This window comes from Callithrix jacchus, chromosome 8 (genome assembly GCF_049354715.1).
Source record: "Callithrix jacchus isolate 240 chromosome 8, calJac240_pri, whole genome shotgun sequence".
Classification (NCBI taxonomy): domain Eukaryota; kingdom Metazoa; phylum Chordata; class Mammalia; order Primates; family Cebidae; genus Callithrix; species Callithrix jacchus.
The window spans coordinates 80,891,753-80,898,814 of NC_133509.1; positions in this window are offsets into that span (position 1 = coordinate 80,891,753).

Below are 7,062 nucleotides of genomic sequence, written 5' to 3' on the forward strand. Positions count from 1 at the left end.
GAAAGAAAACTAACATTAAAAGTGAAGCCTGAAGATGTGAGTGAATGACCACAGTCTGATGATAAAACTTGAATGGATAAAGACTTATTTATTTGGTTTTATATTTGATGAGGATTTAGAATATTACACAGACTTATTTGATAAAGTAGCAGCAGGGTTTCAGAGCATTGATTCAAATTTGAAAGAAATTCTACTGTGGGTTAAATTCTGTCAAACAACATCACATGCTACATAAATATCTTATATTAAAGGAAGAGTCAATTGATGCAGCAAACTTCATTATTGTCTTAGTTTAGGAAATTGCCACAGCCCCCTAAGCTTCAGTAATCACTAACCTGATCAGTCAGCAGCTATTGGCACTGAAGCAAGACCCTCAGTCATCCAAATCATGGTGTGAATTCACTGAAGGCTCAGATGATAGTTTGCATTTTTTTTTTTTTTAGCAGTAAAGTGTTTTAATTAAGGGGTATGCATGTTTTAGACAATGCTAAAGATGTAAGTATACTTTTATATGCACTGGGAAGCCAAAAAATGTGTGTGGCTTGCTTTATTGTGATATTCACTTTATCGCAGTGGTCTAGAACCTAACCTGCAGTATCTCTGAGGCCTGTTTGTATATAACCATAAACATTCATTTGTTTCTGGGTAACTTTAAGACTTCCAGAAATGCTATTCCTGTACTAGATGTTCACTCTATTAACTTAGTGATGGAATACACTCCTCTCTTTCCACCCCAAATAAAACTCATCTAGTCTTCAAATGTTATTAAAAGAAATTTGAACTGACTGGCTCAAAATAAGTTGACTAAATCTAAATAAATTTTAAGGTTCAGATATCAATGAAAAATAAAAAGCTTACATCAATGGTTTCAAATGGCAACTGGATCTGCTCTAGGACCTACCACTTAGAATGTGGTAGAATACCAGACATTTAGATAATTATTTTTATATGTCATCTCAATTAATCCTCTCAACAATATTAAGGTCAATATTATTAAGTAACTTCACTGATAAAAAATCTGAAACTGAGTTTTAATAACTGGTTCAAGGTCATAGACAACAAAAATATGTAGAGTTTAGAACTGATCCTAAGTATGTGTCACAAAGCAGAATCCAAGCATTTCATCATGTCTGCCTTTGTGTCTGCTATGAAATTCACATTACCATGGCTTCTTATCTTACTGTCAGACTTTGCATAAAAGCTATTCCTATGTTTCTTTGCTTATCTTAGGAATCTCTGACTATAGCATTCCGTTTGCCTTCTCAGACTTATCATTTAAGGTCTGTATTATACCTACATACTTGTCCCCACACATCTGCCACGTGACTCCTGTTAAAGACATCTGCCAAACTATTCACAAATAGCTTATTATGCATATGGTACGTAGTAAAGTATTTGGTCCAGAGGCTGGACATGGACAAAGATTACATAGCTAGTACTTTCTGTTACTTTCTAAGCTGTTAACCTGCTCTTCCTTTTTGCCTTTAAAAATAAGTTTGGTTTGTATACAACATAACCTCGTATGAAATCACAAAAAACTATGGCTCAGAATGCTGGCACCTCACTTAGGAAAATCTATTGACTGCCCCTTCTGTTACTGTTGCTTGTTTTTCTGGAGCTTAACACTTTTGGAAACGCACATTAAAAAGAGTTCTAGAATAATTTACCCTAGAATACAGATACAAACAATAGTTTCATATCTAATTTCCTTCAGACCTGAAGAGAGAAAATTCAACAAAATAAGGATTGTCATATTTGTTGCAAAAAATCTTTGTAGGTAAGTGGAATTACCTGTTAAATACTGATATTTTCTTTTCTTGTTTTTCCTGAGAAACTCTTGGAGTAGGCCCTTAGGGTAACTTTAATTTTCTCTTTGCCCTGACTTGGTGGCTTGATTTACATAATTCATAATCCTGCTTCATATATAAGTCATTCATTTGCCTTCTCCTCTGAAATCCAGAGAACTTCCAAATGCAGAGATGGTACCAGTGAATGTGCGCATGCTGACACCTAAAAGCAAACAGGAATTAATAATGTATACACACAAAGCATGTTTAATTTATGAAGTCAGACCTGCGTTTGTAAGGTTGTGTGCCTACTGACATCCCTCTACTAATTTTTAATGAGATGGTGAGAAATCTGGAAAATGTATGAGATTCCTGAGAGTAGGAGTGCAAAAATAATATGGGTTATGTTCAATTTAGAGCATTCCGTAGTCTCAGAAGGCTTGCCCTGAAGTACATTAGAGATAGAATACAGGGTACATTTAAAAGAAGAAAACTGCATAGCAAAAGTGTTTCACAAGATAATACTGAGACCAGGCAGTCACTAGAGCTTAATGTTTTAAAATACAGGTAAATGTAGAGGCTTGCATGAAGAAAAAACTATGATTATAGTGTTCTTGAATAGTATTTTTGTGGCTTCCTCAAAAAGCTCCAGTGTGAAGAGCTGCTTAAAATAGATCTCTAAAATTAGTAAGTAATAAAATAAAAATAAAATATGTAGCTTTTTGTATATTGTACCTTGAAAAATCATCTGCATTTTATCATCTGGGAGAAACATTTTATAGAAATATTTGTGTTTTCTTTAATATGTACTACAAAAATATGTTTACCTGTTAAAAATGCACATAAAGTAAAAAGTGAAGTATATACAATTTTATTTTAACACTAAGCTATATAGAAATTATACAAATAAGTTATAAATTATATATTTTTACAACTGCATTGGATGCTTTTTGTATTAATTTAGTGAATTAGGCTAATAATTAACCAAAATAATATTTTTTAAATGTTAAAACAATATATCTCAAGTATTTTCTAGACCTACTGTTACGAAAGCAATTAGAAGTTTATTTTTTTCCAGTCAAAATCTGTAGGTTATCTTATAACATTCTCAATTTAGAACACTTTTCCTATCCAAAAAGTGTTTTCTACCTCCTCAGAAGAAATCCACTCTTGTATGTCTTTGCTGCCTTTGAACTCTTTAATGACCTATTAAGTACAAGAGATACTTTTGTGCGGAGATTTGGAGAGTGGAAATAAAGCTGTAGTTATTGGTTTTATGCTTAGAAGGTTGAAACAGGTACTTTGGCAACTCTTACATGTGGCACTTATCTGCTGGATAATTTGGTCTGAGGCAGAAGCCAGGCCTGCAATTACTCCATCTTGACCTGGTGGATATTTGCTGACTGGGGTTTGAAATGTGCTTAACACTGTGATGAAATGTGACAGCTTTCCTTGCAGGACACCTAAAGGTTCTAGTTCATCTTTATGACTTCCCACCAGCTTATACTCACAGATTCCAGATCATGGTTGTGTGTTTAAATTTATTCTTGCTCTATGCACTTTACATTCGTCTTTCTTTCTCAATGGCCACCATGTGGACTGCAAGCTCTAGTAACAGAAGCAACGATAGCAGTCGTATAGTGTTCAGCCAACACCTGTGATGGCTAGTGTCTTTGTTTTTCTGGTTGAACCCTGACATAGTCATTACTATCATCAAATAATTTGTAAATCAGGAAAGCAACACAAAAATCTTTTAAAATGATTTACATTTGTAGCAATCTTTATTTCTTGGCATCCTTATTTAAAGATTTCAGACAACTAAAAGATACCAATAATTAAGCTTGTTTCTTAGCTTCAAATCCAGCCTTCTTTGTGATTCTGGAGTTAAGAGTTCTACCAATTCTCCCCTTATTGGCTAGAATCCTATTGGGTTCAACAAATTAGGAGCATAAAGGGAAACTACTGCATGAATAAGAGAGAGGATTTGCTTTTTCCCATTTGTTTGCTATTCTTGTTAGAGCCTCCCTAGGGATGGCTCTGCTCTGGCAGGAACAGTTGGTTATATGGTTATAGTAGCCAGCTTTAGTTAATTCTAAAGCCTGTTTACCAAACCCCGAATGAAGGCCAGTCAGCCAGCCCTGGCCTCCCCAGAAGTCTGAGTGCTTGTTCTATGGGCCTCTCCTTTTATCAGCTAAGGCACGAAAAAAACAAAATGAAACAAAAAAATTCCTCCTTAGAATGCCAAGTACCTGTCCTGTGGAGTCCTTCATCTGTGTTTCTATCTGCTGCCCCTCACACTGTCATATTATTTCACCCAGTCTTAGAGGTGGCCTGTTTCTTGTGTGTTTTATTTTTGATTTTTTGATATTCGAACACCTCTTTGACTAGTTCCCTGTATTAAATATCAGTTAAAAATTCAGAGTTCTTTCTGAATTCCTCGCTACATCCTAAAAGATATAAGACGATCACAAATTCTTTTCACTAAAGTATTTTAAATACTAACTTCATTTATCACTTTATGAAATTCTAAATGACAAGCTAAAACCGATTATGTAGATTTTATATATGAAAACTCAGACTGTGTGACCTTTAGTTAGTTAACAAAAAGATGCAATACTGAGTAGAAGCAAAACAGATTATATTTGCCCTGTTGTATATGACCACATAATGTGCAGCTGAAGATTTTAATAATGATATTTCTTTCCAAATTCCATTGTCAGTATTCATATATGTGTCAACTTTTGGTTTAGTATATGATTCATTTTTAATGTCTCAGTTTCCCTTTTTCCATTAGCATTAATATATGTTTTTATATTTTTTTGTTTTACATTTTCTGCACAATAATTGAGTAATTATTCAGTTGAAAAGTTTTCTTTTAGCTTTTCTTATGCCTAGAGAAATAAATGATCACATACAATATATGAAGTAGGCATTACATTAAAATAGCTTTACAAAATAACTTTCTGCTGAAAACATCCTAAAAGGCACAGATAATTTTCATGGCTTTAAATTTTATACTGGAAGAATATTTACCTTGTCTGAGCCAGTTGCCCTATTTGGACTTGTTGTTTATAACAGTTTTTTTTTCACATGAACAATTCACATTTTAACACTTTATCAAAGTGTTATTTTATAGATAGTTGCACCTGAACTTTATTAAGTAACCTATTGGAATATCTAGGTGTTACTTGCAATCTCTGGAATGTTTTAGAATCAGAGAGTAGCTGAAATAAATACCTTATCTTCTGAACTGTATATATATTTACTGACTATTAACATTGCTTTAAAGAAATCTGAGTCCCTTCAGGGAGTGTGTGTGTGTGTGTGTGTGTGTGTATGTGTTTATGTGTGTCTGTGTGTTAGTGTCAGAAAGAACAAAACCAAACACAATAAAGTAGACTGGAGAGTAAAACTGTGGCATTCATTCAGATAGGAAGGGAAAATATCAGTTTACCTCAGTCCCTGAAAAATATATTTGACAAGTTCAGACATGCCCATATTAAAAAGTGATGATTTGGTGATTTTTTTCTTTCTTTCTTTTTCAATTACTTTTAGTTTAATCATTACCTTGCTGGGTGTAGTGGCTCATGCCTTAATCCCAGTGGTGATTTTTTTTTCTTGAGATGGAGTTTCGCTCTTCTTGTCCAGGCTGGAGTGCAATGGCGCACTCTCGGTTCACAGCAATCCGTGCCTCCTCCATGCAAGCGATTCTGTCTCAGCCTCCCTAGTAGCTGGGATTACAGGTGGATGGCACCACACCTGGCTAATTTTTGTATTTTTCAGTAGAGAGGGGGTTTTGTAAAGTGGGAGTGCCAACGGCCCCAGCTCCCCATTCCAAAGGGATTCTTGGCCTTTCTTACCCAAATAATGGGGAAAGAGGCCAGGGAGGTGTGGTGAGCTTACTGTTCGAATAAATATTGTGGACCCAAAGAGTTTTGTGGAAAAGCAATTTATTAGAGAGAGAGAAAGACAGCTCCCATGCTGTCATAGGAGGGGACCCAGAGAAGGAATCCTATAGATAGGAGCAGCTGGACTTTTAACCCATATTTCCCCATTCATGTTCTCCGCCAATAAAAGGAGTTCTTTTAAACTTCCCCTGGAGTGATTGATCTTTGACTCTGATACCGTATTGGCTGCTTGGTCCACAACTCTGAGTTTACAGAGCCCCATCTTCCCAGAGCTTTCGTCTGTTTTTTTTTTTTTTTTTTTTGGACAAAGGAATCTTACCTGGCATTCTCTGCCGGGGATACCCAAAGAACTTTATATCTGAAACCCCTCTGGTTCCCAGATGGAGATGTAGAGCCAGGAAACTCTTGCCTTTGAAACCACACCCCTCATAGACCGGGAAGAAAAATTTGTCAGTTTCACCATGCTGTTCAGGCTGGTCTTAAACTCCTGGCCTTGTGATCCGCCCACCCCGACCTCCCAAAATGCTGCTATTACAGTCTTCAGCCACCACACCCAGCCTACTTCTTAACATTAATAATTTTATCATTAATTATGTGGAGTCAAATTTAGTAGCCTGCTTTATATTGTAAACTTTGAAAAAAGAAAAAGGTAGGGAAGGGAAAGGAGGGAAGGGGAGAAGGAAGGAAGGAAAGAAGAAACAAAGAAAGAAAACAACAATAAAAGAATGTGTGTGTTTGTTAAGCCCTGGCCATGGTAGGGTCTAAAGTATGTGGTCTAATGCTGCTGATTTCTGCTGGCCTTTCAGGCCCTTTATGTGGATATGTTGCCACAGAGCTACAAGCATAATTCAGTGTCCTGACCCTGGTCTACTCCATGATGAGATGTCATCTGTTAGTCCCTGGATATGTTCAGGAAAGTTGCTGTATTTTTTCCATAGGAAATTATTATAATTCCAAAGACAGTCCACAGCTTATCTTAATATTGGTCATTAATAGAGAAGAATAATTACAAAAGCACTTATTTTTGGAAGATGTCACAAAGATGGTCTTGAATAATATAGTTCACTAAACAGACAATGATTCCTTAGGCAGAACACTTTGGAGTTCATCCTTAATATTATGGAATATTCATTTAATAATCGTAATATCTTTTACCAGACTTTCCCTCTTCATATTTAAGAATGGCTAAACATCATATTCCTTAGGTACCAAGTACTTGTTGGAAAAATTGTGGGAGGAGACCTGTGTCTAAAATGCAATGATAATTATCGTGTTTGTTAACATTTTTCAAGAATTTCATGTTCTAATGCAGAACTGTATAAGTAGATTTGCATTCTAAATTTCTCTGCAAAATTTTAAATGCCATA